Here is an 18,345-nt window from a genome sequence, read left to right as displayed (position 1 = left end):
TGCAAAGTGATTTGATGCGGGAAATCATTGCCTGCAATAAAAATGAAAGGTACCATTCAACATGAATTTTATCCATTCTTTCTCATTATAGAGACAGCTATCTTTCACAAAAACACATTTCATATAATTTTGTTGCGTAGATTCATGTTTTGAAATCCTAATGTTGTCAGTTGATATTTCACTGTTTCTTCACGCTTCACATACTTATGGAGGGAAGTTGGAGCAATACTATTCTAAGAATTAGATTTCGTCCTTTGCATTATGGTATTTTTACTTAATCATCGTTTCCTCTATTGCAACAGCCATGGAATGATGAACATCCTCTGTGATTTCCTATTCGAACTTTTGTTCTGTTCTTTTATCTTTAATCGTTTTCATTCTATGAGCACTGGCCGTTCTATCTCATACAGGTACCATGTCTTGGTGGTCATTTTGAAAACGGTGAGCCATATGAATAACCTTTTGCCACAGCGCTCTTTAGATATTAAAGATCTATCCAACGAGGTATCACTCGTCCGTATATTCCAGTTTGAGTTTCATTAAGTACAACCAGCTGTATTTTGAAGTTCATCATTGGTGTTCAAAACAGAGAAAAATTGAATGAACCACTTACATTTTCAGGACAGTTTTATTTCATTCCTGTTGGATTTTGAGATTCGAACTGACAATACTGTCAGCCAGATGAAGCAACCTAGGTATTCACTACTACGCAATTAAGTGATCCTAAGGACAAACTTTTTTTTTAATGGAAGGACGTGCATTTAAAATGAAAGTTTCAATAAGTTAGTAGCATTAAAGTTACAATCAGGCAGGAAACACTTAATATACGCCGGAATACTACTGAAACCATCATAAGCAGGCGATTACTACAGTTAAACAAGAGACACTGGAATCTGCATTAAACTTTTTGGAATAACTGACATACCAACTGGTGAATCAAAAAAGATAAACTGTGAAATGTGTATATGTGTGTATTAATAACTGTGAACTAGTGAATATATATGAAAAAAAAGAAATTGTTACTGTTCAATTTGGAATATATATATTAATCGAGTGCATTGTGTTAAGTGATTTAGTTAGGTTGTAAGTGTTAAATATAAAAGTATTTATATTAAACAACATGGAGTTGTCATCTTCCCTAGCAGAATTACGATGGGTATGGTAAGCACGATAATATTTTGTTTAATTCTTGCAGGCTTGCTGGATTCCATGTTTTTTAATATCATATGTCCGACACTAGTAAGATAATCACACAGCTATTATTAGATAAACAAAGGTGGCAGGTAATTCATGCGTAAGTCCACAAATCAAAGGAAGTCCGAAAAGTGACTTTCAATAAGAACTCACACTTACAGGAATGGGATTATAGAAATTATAAAGACATTTGTTTTTGGATCTACCGACTTTTATCTAAATTCTTAATTTTACTTGGCGTAATATTACATTTTCAGTAAATCAGTATCGTAAAACATTTCTGTAGCTAAAGGGGTAGTAAGAGAGAAGTTTTAATACGAAGATTTCTCTTTTCCTGCTCTGCACTTCACAATATCTACAGGAAGTAATCCTACCCTAAAGGTTTTCATGATCATGAAGGAGTAATTGATGAAAGCATTAAATTTTACGTATTAATAAAATCTAAAATAACGGAACTATCAGAGTAACATTTAGCTTCTTAGAGCTTATTGACAATATGTTATCCTGGGAACGAAAGCACTATCCAAAACTAAACTATGAGACCTCAAAAATGCGCGAGAATTCCTTCCAGAAAATGCATACCCTGCATTGTCAAAGGAGCTCAACTTAACGGAAATCAGATATTTTAGTATTAATTAGTTAGCTATATATAAAACTACATGCCTTGACATAAATTAACGGGGTACTTCCGATTGACGTGGAAAGTTGAAATTTGGCATGATTATAGATTTCCGAGACTATTGCCAAAAGTGAATATTTTTAATTTTTAAGGGGTCTAAATGAGGGATGAAGAATTTTCTCATGTTATTTAAAAAGGTGTTTTTTGGACCTACAATATCATGTTTTAGGTACTTGGAATTGGAATAAAAACTTGAAAAACGGTATGCTTGTACGTTTTCGTAAGCGTTAACTAAGTAAATAAGTAAATGTAAAAGTTTCCAAATGTAGAGTGGTTTTATGAAGAACTGAAAAATATTTCCCATGTTATTTATATGGGACACCTTTTACACCTCCATATTATTGGGCACTTCCTGTAGAGCTACAATGATAAAATTTAACATCATTGTAGCTTTTTGGCATAAACCGACAGAAAACAATGCTAAAAGTCAATATTTGTAATTTTTATAGGGTCTAAAGGGGGATGAAGCAATTCCATGTCATTTAAAAGGGGGTTTTCTTGGGATAGAAAATCTTATGATTTAAACAGTTGAAGTAGGAAAAAAGGACTTGAAATTCAGTAGAATTTTGGATTTAAGAGGTGCGAGGCCGTAAGCTAAGTAAATGTGATGGTCAGGGGGCGAAACCCCCAGCTGTGCCAAATTCAGGAAATGTAATTAAACAGAAAACGCACAAAATCCACTCTTGATGCAAAGGCTGATACCTAAGAGATTCGAGGCCATAAGCTAAGCAAACGCGGGGTGCTGGGGCGGAGCCCCCAGGTAGCCAAAGGCTAGTTTAATAATAAAACCGATAACGAGTTCGTTATATTCTTGTCTGAACGGATAAGTTGTGACTTATTAGTTATTAGTAGACTTCGGATCGATATGCACTAAAAAACGGCAAAATATGCATGCAAATATCCGCTAAAAATCACGAAAATACGCACTGAAAATATGCAAATATGCACTAAAATTAGTAAGTATGCACAATCCAAAGCTAAAGTTAAATGAGGAAAAAGAGAAAAAAAGGTGTATTACATGACCTACAATATACAACTATGTAGTTTTCCGTATTTTTTGGCAAAACCCTACATTTATCAGTCAAGACATTAGTGTACATGGAAAATGTTCCTTCCGTGTCACGAGCCGTTAAGAGTCAGTACTTCAAAGAAGCAATGTTGCTTGCCGATAAATCAGAAACTCGTGCGTCGTTGTTCCCATGAACACTTTATTTACTTTAGACAAGAATTTTATGCCAGGATTTTTCGCATCTATTGACTGTGCATTTCGAAAAAAAATGCTTGTCCGATTGGTTTTGGTGGTGTCTGTTTCGTTGTTGAATCAAACTGCTCAAATGCACTACAAAGTCCTTCTTCGCTCTTCTAATCTCGTTATGATCTTTGAAATCAAACTGAAGTGAATATTGATAAACGCATGGTTGCAATGTTTTTAGCTCCACAAGCGTCCACGGTTTCTTGAATAAATTTGGGTTTGTGGGTTCAAACAGTTCACAGTCTGGATGTGAAATTAATTATACATCTACTTATATAACATGAAAATAATGCAAATAAAAAATAATGCGCCAAGTATCTGTCAATAAAGAATAAATATACTGAGAGAAGTAAATAAACATTTCTGGCATATGTATATAATAAAACCTACCTAGCGAAATTGAACAGGACTCTCAAATATATCCATTAAAGGTTTTAAAGTTTAGATGAATGACGAATGTTTTTAAAAAAAATAAGTGATGTACATACATATAATGGATATAGCGAGATAAAATAAAATGGTATACATAGGCCTACATAAAACTTACAATACACAAAAAAAGCCTACCTACGGTTTCAAAGGCCAAGACAAAAAGTAGATGCTATGCTCTTTTCAGCGCTTTTCCCTCTAAGTCGGCTCTCTTTTGAACTATTGTGTATATTGTGCTCCTTGTTCCATGTTTCTAAACCAGCTAAAGAACGAGTTATTGGTATTTGAAAATTACTATGTGAATTGCACTTCGTTCAAAAAGTCGCATGGTATCTAGGGCCTTACATGGCGGTGGACTAAAGGTTAAATATGTAGGGCAACAAGAAAGCTCGCAACTAGAGGGGGCTAGGGGGGCCAGGTCTCCCTAAACTTTTCGTGGCCCCTCCAGACCTCAATAAAAAAAACAGAATTTACATATTTGTAAGAACATTTTTGATGACTTGACCCCCTAACATATTCATGATCTTTCCCCAACCTCTTTGACTGGTTTCGGGTCTTAAAACAACTAAACGAAGACCTTTACAGAAAACGTAGTTCATATATATCTAACCTTTTACAAAATGTCGAAAAAATTTCTAAATGCTTGAAAATTCCGGCTACATTCCGGAATTTAAACTTTCCATTAAAAATATATTTTAGCATCTATTTTTCGCAACACAGGTTCCGCCTAATCAAGAGAATTTAACCATGTTTATTTACCTTTAAATTCATGGGACAGTGAAATATTTCCGTTTAAAATAAATTTCCGTTTAATAAGGGACCTGTTGAAGGTAGTTTTTCTGCATTAAAAACCTGTATTCAAAAACCTTATGTTCTTGTTTAAGAGAAAATAAATCCACTTGAAATTACTTTTTGTATCTAATTATGTGTAAATCCCAAAATATTTTCTTCTAGCGTAACATTGGCCGTTTGAAACAGTAATAATTTGCAATGTATAATATTGATATTTTAAAATGGAATAAAGTGATTTGAGCGAGACATGGGCATGAATGGGAATAAGGTATAGTTATCGAAAACATAACAGAAGACCTAGTAGGAAAGTTACGTTTCGAGAAACCGAGGTGTGTATCAAATCAACACAAGCTTATATTTAAATACTCTCATAAACTCCTTAAAAGAAAACTTGGGAACTTATCTCTTTCTTTCACCAAGTAACTGCTGTGACAAGTTTTATATTTTGTAAAGCAAATGTTTTAATTAATTTAGAGCTCATTTCCAAAGGGTTGTTCATTTCTTCCTGAAATACATTCTTCAACGGTTTCTTTAGGATGAACTCTGCCGAGTATTTAAAAAAAGCCACATATGAGTTGTTTCACAGTTGGATAAACTCCTTATTAGACTTGAAACTTCTTTGAAAATATAAGGAGGCCATACAATTGTGCGCTGCAGACGTTTGAGCTTTTGAGGACAATAATAAAAATGTCCTCTTCTGAAATCAAACTTGCTTACTTTGAAAATATCACTTGTTTAGCATACACTTTGCATCATATATTTTCTTCTTGAATTGTTAACGTCTCTCAACTTCAATCCACTGTTTCAGATTTTTTGGGCCCATTTAGTTGTAGTGCGACATCTCTGTCCAATTTTTGTCCATGTTTGTCCACCCAAGAAAACGATTTGTACCATTCAAATTAACAAAGAAGGAACTTTCAAAATTTCACGATACAAGATTTGTGGCTGTCTCGTCTCGAAAATGTGCTGTAAAAGTAATGTCTCGACTCGAAAAATGCATATTTTTCTATTGGAAGAGCCGTATCTCGACTCGAATTTTGTCAGGAAAAATCCTGTCTCCACTCGTCTCGAGCGCATCCCTTGCCATTTCAAAATGTCGGCCACTTCGATCACCTGTAGGGCGACATCTTCAAATTTGAATTTTAACTATCTCATAATTTTATCCAATTCTTGTCCATTCCTGTCCACCCCAGAAAAAAAAACTACAATTCAAATAAACGAGGGAGGGTCATTTCAAATTTGGCCACTTCGATAACCTGTAGTGCGACATCTTTAAATTCGAATTTTAACAAGCTTAAAATTTTGTTCAATTTTTGTGAATTCATGTATCACCAACAAAACAATGTGTACCATGAAAATAAACGAGGGAGGGTCATCTCAAAAATAGACCACTTCGATTACGTGCAGTGCAACATCTTCAAATTCGAATTTTAATTAGCTCAGAATTTGTCCAATTTCCGTACATTTTTGTATCATAAAACAATTTTTACCATTCAAATTAACAAAAGGGGATCAGTTCAAAATTTTGGCTACTTCGATCACCAGGAGTGTGATATCTTTAAATTCGAACTCTAACTACAGTATCTGACAATTTTCCCTATTTTTTGTATGTTTTTGTACCACCAAGATACTTGAAAATGTCTCACTATATGTGATCTAAGTTGTCAAATTTTTAAATGACCTTTACTGGTTTATTTCAATAGTATAGAATTTATGGTTCGTGGTACAAAAATGTTCAAAAAATCGACACAATTCTGAGCTAATTAAAATTGGAATTTGGAGCTGTCGCGCTACAGGTGATCGAAATGGCCGAATTTATTGAAATGGCTCTCCCTCGTTTATTTGAATGGTGCTTTTTTTTGACAAAACTTGGATAAGATGTAATCGATGCGGACAAATTTTGAAATGGCCCTCTCTCGTTTATTTAAATGGTACAAATTTCTATGTTCGGTGCACAAAAATGGACAAAATTCTGAGCTAGTTAAAAATCGAATTTGAAGATGTCGCACTACATGTGATCGAAGTGGCCGAAAATTGGAAAAGTTCCTCTCTCGTTTATTTGAATGGTACAAAGTTTTTTCTTGGGTGGACAAAAATGGACAAAAATTCAACAAAATTCTGAGCAAGTTAAAAATCGAATTTGAAGATGTTGCACTACAGGTGATCGAAGTGGCCGAAATTTTGGAATGGTCTCCTTTGTTAGTTTGAATGGTACCGACGTTTTTCTTGGGTGGACAAAAATGGCCAAAAAGTGGACAAAATTCTGAGTTAGTTAAAATTCGAATTTGAAGATGTCGCACTACAACTAAATGGATCCATATTTTTCTTTTGGTATTCCTATACAGCTACACGACCACACAATTTCAAGTCCACTCACACACAAAATTAGCAACTTTAACTGCCGAGATGAGTGACGTAGAAATCTTTTTGTAGGTGATTTGACATCGTTATTTGCATCTTCTCCCCAAAAGCTGACATTTATGCATCATTGCTAGTAGGATGAATCACCCAATCTTTTGTTATTCTTCTTTCACATGACCTCGGAAGATATTCTAAAACTACAATAATCAACCATTTAAAGATTTTGAGTCTATTTATATTAGAAACTTGAAATTCCACTTATAAAGAAAGTTGTCGAACGTTAAAAATTATCAATTTGTTCGTTCCTTTAAATATGCATTTATATGCAATAACGACATAAACATGCACTAACCTCCGAAATATGCAAATATATGCACTATAAAACTCTGCTATTTTGCCCCAAAACAGCTGAAACGAATTTCTGTTTAAAGAGCATACCAATATCACATCAGGAATAAAACATGCAAATATGCAAAAATCCGAAGCTTCATGTATTATGTAAAATAATACAATAAAACATTTTTCTGAAAAAAAAAACAAAAAAAACTCTTGACATAGATTTGATCCTGAAATCCGTAACATGGAAACCAAATACGTTAGCAATTAGACTGGCAAGGTAATACTGTCTACCTTCCTTACCTTTGGTGTTACTTGTCTGTCTTCCCAATCCGTCTGCAACAGTAGTGCAATCTATAGATAATTTTAGTTACTATATGATCTACGACACACAGCTGTAAGTGGAGGAGCAATTGAAAAGCCAATTGTGAATTCAGTGTCTGCGAAAGCTTTTAAACGGGGATGTTGCCGTATTCACTTACATGTATCTATTTTTGTTATCAGTTTTGTTCCCTTTTAGTTATTGAAGTCTTGACTTGTTACAACTCTTAACACACATTAGCTGTAGAAAAGACTCATTGTTGTATACGGAAATTTGATTTAATTAAAAAACGGCGAGGATGGAAGACTACTCGTCGTCGAAGAATAATTCGCATGTTGGAAGCTGGAATGCCTAAAAAGCAAATTGCTCGAGCCATTTGACTGGATATTAAAACAGTAAGACATTGGATCGAACGATTCGAAGCAGAAGAGGAACAGTGCTTACAAACAAAACAAAAAGTTGGTTGACAGAAGTGACAAGTAAAGACCTATGTCTACCTAGGTATGCTTGAAGTAAACACAGTCAACCTATTCACTGCTGTGACTAACCTAAAAACAACATTACTTCTGGAATTCTTTACAGAGACAGTAGGGCGACGACTCAAACAACATGGAATTCTTGACAGGCGTGTTGCTAGGAAAAGGTGATTATAGAAGTATTGCAAATAAAGTTTATTTGTAACGTCTTACTCTCTCTCTCTCTCTCTCTGTCCCTTTCTCCCTCTCTTGTGAGGGCGGAGTTTTGCGTGAGCAACATGAGTGTAGGTACAATTCTTATTATGTGATTATCTAAAATAAATCAACACATGGACGGGGTACGTTGCATAGAATTTGTTATTTGACATGTCCGTGTACAAAAACGTGAATTTTCCCTAGTTCTAGGCGTGTTGAACTATTTTAATTTTGCATGCTCTTTATTGAGGAATTATTTGAGACAATGGCAACATACGCACCTAAGCCGTGGGGCAAAAGGGGTCCCTTCCTATATTTCTCAGACTGGAGGAACACGTCATTTTGCAGCAGCGCCCTTTCACTTCTGCAGCAGCGGACAATATCTAAAAGAAAGTATATTTTTCATGAGACTACCTTTGTAATATATAATTTACTTGGGGATATTGCACACAGCTGTTTTCTATTTCTTTAACAAATTAGTATAAACATTTTCATTTATAAAGTCGAATTGAGTTCCATAAACCTATGATACTACAATTACAGCGTTATCTTAATAGTACTAATAACACTGTCTAGTATATGCCTTCGGAGTTGTGTCACATTACGAGTTGTTTTCGGTTCAGTCCAGAATTTCAGACGCATTCTGACTGATTTTCATAGATTTTGCAGTTCTATCTGTCGTCTTTCTTCTCGAGTAGGGAGCTCAACGGGTTTCATCTTCTCTTAAACTTCACACCAATAAACACAATATCACTGTAGGACACAAAGGAAACAGGTAGTTAAGCTATGCTTATTATCAAACTAAATAACAAGAAAGATTATTATAACACAGGTCTGCAAAAATAAAAAATGCTACGCTGTTTCGGTTTAGTTAACTGAGTTGTATGTGTTGTGGTGCGCTGAATCCATGAATGGCAACCGTTTGTTCTGGGACGTCTGGGTTTCGAACAAACGGGAGGTCATTGTTGAACAAAAAACGTGAAAACAAATATGTGATTTACAGAAACACCATTGTTAAGGAACATAGAAGTATAATAGATTTTTAAAGTTTATTGCATGCAAAACCAAATTAAAATGAAATCAGAATAAAATCTATTGACAGTACAAAGAAATTATGTAAACAAAAACAATTCGTTGCACGTTGGTTTGTTATTGTTATTGATGTAACACTGTCGAGACGGGAGTGGGCAGAATGATGTAAATAATAGAGTAAGAAAAGAAAATGTAATTCTTAAATGAAGAAAAATGTTTGTATCATGACATTGTTAACAGAGACACAATTTCGGATATGACATAAAAGTCAGATTTGCAGAAACGGACTGTCTTGGAATTTTAATCATGGTGTGACAATGGAGAAACTAGAGTTTGGCCAACAGTTGGAGCGTTCCGGACATGAGACGGCAGATTCCATCGTTTGGAAGTTCATGATAAAAACGCAAATCCAAGATGGATCGAGATCAGTCCCAACAGTCAGATCAGTCGAATCAGTCGGAGCAGTGGAGATCAGTCGGAGACAGTCGGCAAGTAGTTCGAGAGAGTTGAGGTGGTGAGCAACCATCGAGAATAGAAGTAGCATTCTAGCTTCGACGCTAGAAATTTTCGTACTTGATTTCGTACCAATGATTATCGGCTTACGACGAAGGCAGTAGCGGGAAGGATATTCCAACATAAACGTCCAAAGAAGGCTCCAGAGGGTGGACAGCTTAATTAACAAAAAAAAAAAAAAAAAAAAAAAAACGACCCAAGACATCAGCAGATATGTGTTCCTCAGCTGTATGGTCGTCTGTGGCTAGATTATCAGACATGTCAGTACTGTGATCTGAAGGCTTATGTCATATCCAATTATACACACACGTTACATTACATATCTTTCAAATAATGAGAATACACATAGTTCATAAAATAATTGGAGGTGATCTGAAGGCTTATGTCATATCCAATTATACACACACGTTACATTACACATCTTTCAAATAATGAGAATACACAGAGTTCATAAAATAATTGGAGTTCTTAATTATCCTCTCACAAAGTAATAATCAAACCAGGTAGAATATCCCGTTCACTTCGGATAATGAAAGAAAGGGATTTGCTTGTGTCATAACGCACCCATCTCCGATTTTAAGACACGATGCAAGGAGGTTGTCATGTCGGGGACATGCTTTTAGGCTTACGCCTTATAACGATCCCAAGAACGATCTGGTTTTCAATTAGAAATTAGTTTAAGTAAAAGTATGAGGACAAATAAGTTAGGTTTAAGTTTTAAAGGAAATGATAATAGTTAGTTATAATAGGTTAACCCTCACCGCCCGCCCTTACCTTAGGTTAGTTAAATAAATTTCTTAAACGAGAAAATAAATAACTAATGAGTTCAGAAATAGTGCGAACAAGAGCACAGAAAACAAGTAGTGGTGTACGAGTCGAATTTGACAATTTGTTTAATTTGGGGACACCAGAAGGGCGAAAACAAATAAGAATTAATAATCAGGATACCAAAGTAGAGCCAGTAAGCCCCGTAAAGCCCCGATGTGAAAATTGGTGAGGCAGAGGAATGCATGAGTGAGAAGGATTTCAGACAGGAAGGATTGTCAGAGGAAGAGATAGAGAAGGTGTTGGAAGCAAGAGAGAACTTTGGCAAGTCAAGGTTAAAATAGGAAGAAAAACGGAACCAGGAATTAGGAATAAAATATACAATTATGTTATGATTACGCAGATGTTTCTCCTTGGAAGGAAAATGAATTAGGTCGAGTTATAGATGTAGAACATAAGATAGAATTGGAATCAAAAGTACCATTAGTCATCAATAATATCCGATACCTATAACTTTGAAAGAGAAAGTCAGAAAGCAAATAAACATCCTGTTTGGAGCGAAATATCATAGAGCAAAGTAATAGCTCTTATAATTCACCAATGCTGTTCGTTAAAAAGCCTTCTGGAGCTTCAGGGCCTGTTTAGACTGTAGGTACCTTAACTCAAAGTTAAGTTTCATAGCGTGGCTCTGCCGCCTATACACCAAATACTATCGTGTGTGGGGGCCACAAATGGTGCTCAGGTTTAGATATAAAATCGGCTTATCACCAAGTACTGATATTCGAAAGTGCCAAGGCAGTATACAGCTTTCAATATACTGGACATAGGACCCTATTCCTATAAAGTTTTACCCATGGGATATGTCGAATCTCCAACGGTTAACACGAAGATCGTGGCAATGCCACTCACAAATGTTAGTCGAGAGGTGGTGTCATATTATATGGACTATATTTTTGTTTATGTTGATGAACAGGAGAAAATGGTGAAAGTATCGAAATCTATCTTTCAAAGACTAATGAATTCGGATTAAAGATATTGGTTGAGAAATGTCAGTTTGTAGAACAAAATGTTTTGGCATTGGGGCACGTAGTAAGCAACGCTGGTTATGATACAAGTCCAAAGGTTATACAAGCGATTAAAGCCTGCAAACCACCTAAGTGAGCAAAGGAACTAAAATCATTTTTAGGCTTGAACAATTGCGCGAGGAAATTTTGTAAGGATTACGAAGAAATTTCGGCAGTGCTTCATCCGTTGTTGAAGAAAGGGCAGAAATTTATTTGGACACAGGAACATCAGGAAGAATTTGAAAAGTTAAAAGAGGCATTGTTTATTTATTGATTTATTTACGATGATAGAAAAGGGATGTTGTTGACGGATCTTCTGGCAGCCACCTAGAAAAGGACAAGCTCCAAACGAAGTTTGACCTTTAAAAATGACAATTTCAAGCAATTTGATTAAAGGTGCTGTTACTTTTTTGTCTTCACGTTTGTGGGTGTTTCTCTACATTAATTTGAGTTATGCTGTTAATGGTGACAACCTCCTTGCGTCGCGCCTTAAAATCGGGGATGAGTGCGTTATGACGCAAGGAAGTCCCTTCCGTTCATTATCCGAAATGAACTTGATATTCTACCTGTTCATGCTCGTGAACTACACCGTTAGGAAAGGTGACCTTGGAAATAAGGTTTCGTTTAACTCTTCGCCTTTCACAGATAACTGTGTGTAGAGAGGGAACTTCATGCTGAACCACAAACGTAATTCACAAATAGTCACATAAGAAGCTATCGGTCGTTTAATATGCATATATATTATTTTTCTACCAGTTCTTACGTCATAGATGTCTAGTAAAATACATTTCATCCATAATTGACTTGATGCCAACAAACTGGTACAAAACACGATAAATATGTCTGTCTTCCAACTCAATGAATGAGAATTCTATTCTAACAATTATAAGATTAGATTTGGTAGAGTCTATTAGAATTACACGCTCCACATTCGTCGGAATATGTAACATTTTCAATAGTCGGAAAAGAATTTATTTACGAAGCACTTCTGATATTAATTTCATATTCAATTGTTTCAAACTGTAATCAAATTGAACATTTATGAGAAGGGGGCGCGGTGGATCAGTGGTAGAGCGTTCACCGATGCTTCGGGTCCCTAGTTCGATCTCAGCTCGCGTCATGTGGACTTTGTGGTGGACAAACACCGTGTTCGTTCGTTATCTTGCGGTTCTCCCGTTTCCTCCCACTTTCTTCATTCCACCATTTCTTTCATTTCTCATCAGCCTAACCGGCATAGCACTGGGACTTAAAACTCAAAGATTTCATTTTCATGTCAACATTTATGAATTGTTCATACAGCAGGTGGAAATTATTTCAACCTCATTCACGCAACACTAAGACATTAGAATTCTTGACTATGGCTTGGAATGAAAATCATAAAATATTCCTCGAATAACTGATATTTTGCAGTCAGAAGTTAATACAGTGTTTAACGCTAGACTAGACTATGACAATAAAATATTAAAACATTATATACTTTGCAATAGAAAACATTCCACTCGACGGTGCAGGGTGCGTTGAAAATAAAAAACACAAATTACTGCATGGACACACTTATCAAGGAAACAGTTTGAATAGCACAGTGTCTGGCGAGCAATTGCTACAAGATCAGGGTGAAGAATCAGAAGTGCATTACCAACATGACACAAATTATCCATGTATATGACAATGTATCGTTGTCTCCGGGTCTGTTCGGGTCATACCGGGGTCACAGGATTTAATTGTAAGCAACCACGAAATTTGTAAACAGTTTCATGACCGCTTTCCAATATTAATTGTAAGTACAATACAACGATTGTTCCAACCCCAACGTTTAAAAATTGAGTCTGGTTAGATATGTTTTTTTTTTTAGAAAAACGGGATTCAGTTCTCGCGAGGAGCTGACGTAGTTCGAATTATACGTTAAGTTGGATGTCTACGTCTCATACAGTCTCGCTGTTGAACGGGACGATTAACTGAAATCAACTAAAACAGCAACTAACAATAGATATTCTAGAATTAGGTCTGCAGATCATTTTCTTCATAATAAACTGTTATGTGTATTAAACAGAACAAACATCTGTGTATAACAACAAACATTGTGTAAAATCTTCGGAATTATTTAAGATTATTTGTAACATGGTTTATTGTAGAGGCTTCTTCTAAAAGTAAGTTATAACAAGGAAAATAGAGCATTTTAATCGTTATTAACTTGATCAGTTGCCACATTTGTAATGAGGCGTTGATATCATGTGTTTCTTTTCTTTTCTTTCTAAAATGTATGCAAAGGAAAATTATGCTTCAGCTAAAATCAGACATATAGTAGCACTCCAGTTAGTTATGTTGATTTATAAACAAAACGGGGAATAGGAAGTGGTTCAGTGAGCAACACTCTAGATTTGTCGATAGTTTAGTCATTTTTGACTACAATGCTACAGATACAGGTCGTCAAACTTGTGTTCAGTTCATAAATGCTTGAAGTTCTTAACATGTTTCAGATTATGTTCAGAAACGAATTTAAACGTATATTTAAAAGTGAGGTGTGCCGTATCTATTGAACAAACTTGCGTTTCAGCTTTAAGGACAAATATGCTCGCTAGCATCCGCTAACTCGCACTTCCTTGCAGTTCATTTTAGTTACAAACTACTACTTAATTTATTACAGAATTTTCATAATGTTTCTCTCATTATCTTCGACATTTTCAAGTACAAATGCAGTCATTTTCCTTTATTTATTTGGCATTGTGACGTTTGAACTATCTTCTGTGTTTTGTTTAGAACGAAAGATTAGAAATTTATTTATACAAAGAAAAATATATTTAGTTCCAGAAATAAAGATGATCGAATCCAATGTAATGATCGCATGAAAAATAACCGAAATTCATCTCGTTGATCATAGCTGCTTATTTATTTATTTATTTAAAGCAGGTTTCAGATAGAGCACTAGGCCATTTTACACTGAAACATTTTAAGAATTTGTAGCATAACAATTTACTAACAATTTGAGGTCAAGATCGTACACTCCGCATCAAAAATTGCGACAGCTAACGCCGTGCAGCTATGCCACCCAATATACACCTTCTTATCACATAATTGTGTCTGGTAAAGAGGCCCTATTTCTCTCCTCCTTTCTTCTCTCCCATACTAAAATTACCTAACAACATGAACGCAATTTTAATTTCAAACTGTGCATGTATCAGTATCGATAAAATGAAATATCAAAACCGAGACGAAAGAAGATTCTTAAGTTTATATAGGGAGAAACTGAAAGACGCCAAATCAGAAATTGAAACCAATGGATGTCTATTACACAGAGGTTTAGAAATGAGGAAGGGTGAGAGAGAGAGGGAAGGCGAGAGAAGAAGAAAACGAGAAGGAAGAACAGATAAAAATGTGGAATTTTAACCTTGGTAAGGAAAGAACCTAACATTATAAAGTTCCGTTACCAGAAATCCAACAGTAATACAGAAATAACGTTTGTTTTTGTATATTTTTTTTCAGGACTGTTCGAATATATAGAGGAAGCTTGAAACATTCATTAAGTCTCTTTCCTAAAGGATGGCCTACTCAATTTCGAGTAGAATTGTAGATCTCAGAGACACATCTAAGATAATGTCAAGAGTTTAACACATATGCTTTGTTTCCACGTGGTTCGATTGTAAATTCGGTAGTGTTCAATGGAAGAACTGAAGCAAATTACATTCTAATAAACCCAGTAGGTAGCGTAGATCACATCTTCCATTTCAGACTACTAATGCAAAGTGAAAAAAGGAAGAAAGAAAGAAAGATAAAATTGATTGAGTGTTATTTTACTAGTAAACTATCAGAAATATCCTATATTAAAAGTCCAAGCCCTATCATAATAAAAAAGTTACAAATGTTCAAATGGAAAATTAGATGTTCCTTATAGATGTAGCAGACCTTCCATACTTGAAATTTCAAAGTGAATAAATCACAAAAATAAACTTTTGTTTCCAAATAACCAAAGAGGTTGCCATTTTCTAGTCTTTTCCGAAGATTCATCTGTTCCGAACATCCAGCATCACTTTCATCTCTTGCGAATATAACGTTGTAATTTGCACAGAGAGAATGAACACGCTAGAGCTCAAACGGATGATGTTGGTTAACTTATGGACCACCATTCGGTCAAGGACTCAAACCGGTAGTGACCCGGTAATTCGACTGAGACTCGGTAACCCAGATGATAAAATACATTTTGCTTATTCCCTTGCGTTTAAACAGTTTTTATTTTAGAGATGAACTGGGCTGGAGATGTTATGCCTACAGCATGAAAAACTCGACGCTGAAGTTAGCAGTTATTTACATTCTACAGACCAGGTTTATCTGTTTCTTGCTCCGTTTTAACTTTGGGACATACACACTCACATGAACTTCGTGTGTAAGTGAGAGAAAGGGAGAAAAGTGAAAGATGCAACAAGAGAATTAGGAAACGCGAAGAAACAAAGAGAGACGAATATAAATATGAAACATACTTATCATTATAATGTATGATGAAAATCGCACACATTGTTTTTTTTTTAATTCTCGCAGTGATGCATTGGAAGTTATCCAGCAGAAGATAAATCTCTATTTGCAGCCATTATTTTATGTGTAAAAATATACTACCTCGTGGGGAATCGAAACCAGATTTAATTCTTGGAATACTGGTAGTTTACCACTACACCACCGATTGCTTTACCTAAACTTTCTTCACCAAATGCTGTAATATTTCTTTCTGAGAACATTTAACACGAAAATTGGTTACTGCAGATCAGTGAAGCGTTTCGAATGTCGTGGTAAATCCCTTCCAGTTTCCCTACCAACATTCGTAATTCGTCTCTATCATGATAAAGGTGTTTACTTCCACATTCTTAAGCATTCCATGTCGAATATGAGAAATCGACCCTTCACTATCACTTTGTAGAAAATGGAACTTTGGCGTGAACAGGATCTGAACCTACGCTGGACAGTTTTATTAATCGTAAGTCCATGTCGTTACCGACACACTATCAGTTTTATTGTTACTGAACATCAAATACAGAACTTGTAATCAACTACTCTGGACACAACAGAAGATTATTTGAACACCGTGAAGGTGACTACTCAGCTTAACAAACATAGGAAACAAAATGTAATAACAGTAATAATAATAAAATGAAGAATAATAACAATAACTAAAAAAGCGAAAAATTTATTGCAAAACAACTTCTAAAAACCGGCTGAAATAGTGCTGATTGCGTTCTGGAGAATAGAGCTTTCGACGTGTTCGTCTCAAAAAAATCAAAATAAGTGCACGCATCCTACAAGGGCACATAGCGCTTGAAATATGCGAGAGTACTGTTTGCAAGAAAGAGCAAGGCTCGATGTTTAGTGGGGGGGAAACGAAAATCAGAGAGTAACATATGCTCCACCGTAAACTGAGAGGGCGTACTACGGGTAATAGGTCCCACTAATTCCTGAAAAGAGCTCCCTCGTGGCTAAGCGGTTAGCGTACGCGCCTTTGGCGTGGGAGACCCGGGTTCAATTCCCGGCGGGAGCTCATGTGGTTCGGATTAAACGTTAATCAGTAGGTCCACGTCTCATATAGCCTCGCTGCTGAACGGGACGCTAAACTAAAATCACCTCAATCACCTCAATTCCTCAAAGCGTGCAAATAGGAGGGGCTCCATCAGGAACGCGTTGATACTCGAATAATCGTGGCAGTTGATTTGGCTAAAGCTTATTATAGCGTAGATCATAACTTTCTCCGCTTAATGCTTGAAGCCTGGGGCTTTCCTTCAGCTTTCTGTCAGGTAATATTAAATCTGTATGCTACGGCGAATTTCTGTATTCAAATTAATGGACATTTATTCTCAATCATTTCGTTACGGCGCGGTTTGCGTCAAATGTGTTGTTTCAGCACTATATCATTTACTTTAGTTTTAGACCCGCTTCTTTACCGTTTGGCAACCTTATCCCCCTTGGGACCCTCACTTTATCACAGCCAAAATATTTTCGGCCTTGCTGATGATTTAGCCATTACCGGAGTGGATTCTGTGTCTCTTCAGGGCGTTTTCCCTGTTTTGTAGGGCCATTCACGTTGCGCTGGCCTTCATTATAATGACAGGAAAACTCATGTGTTACAGTTTAACGATTTTCAGTTACCTGCGAATACTCCTGGATGGTTACCCACTATTACCGCATGTCACTTCCTTAGCTACCTTAGGCATTCCCTTTACGTCCCAACCTACCATCCACTATCATGAAATGTGGTCACCAGTATTAACACTAGTACGCCGTTTGTTTTATTCCCAGCGTTTCCGTCGACTTCATTTACTATACCGTATACACTTTATCAATACTTATGTTGCACCCAAGCTGTGGTACCGGGCGCGAGTTCTTACATTACCAGAGATATACGCCAAACGATTTGAATCTCTGTTCCTCTGGCATATCTGGCGCGGATTTTATTTTCGTCTTCCGCGTACTGCATTTTATCTGCCACATTCCCTGGGCGGGATAGGATTAGTCAGCATTTGCTTCAAATGCCAAACTTTGTTTCTCTCAGATTCCTACTATGCGCTCTCTACAGCTGATTGTTTCACTAATCACTGGTTTAGTTCTTTCTGGCCGGATTATGAACATCCTATGAATCCCACCTTTATTCCCTTCGCAGCCCAGTGTCCGGCGTATGTGAGGACTTTCATCCGCTTTTAGACGTATTCCGAGGTGATCCTCAACCCGCGGACACACAATGCACGTTCGTTATATTGTGCCCTTGCAATGTTGACTTATCCTCAGACGAAGCTGGGCGTAGTACAGCTTTTTCCACAAGTCTGTTGGCAGCAAGTGTGGGTCAATATCTCGAACTCCGTAATACCTTCGTACATGCAAGTCCTCTGGTTTCATGTTGTACAGCAGCTCATATCTACACGCGGGCGATTATTCTAGATTCAACGAGTTCCTGATGCATTGTG

This window comes from Thermobia domestica, chromosome 6, assembly GCF_964235325.1.
Source record: "Thermobia domestica chromosome 6, izTheDome1.hap1.1, whole genome shotgun sequence".
Taxonomy (NCBI): Eukaryota; Metazoa; Arthropoda; class Insecta; order Zygentoma; family Lepismatidae; genus Thermobia; species Thermobia domestica.
Note: the sequence above shows the minus strand (reverse complement) of the source record.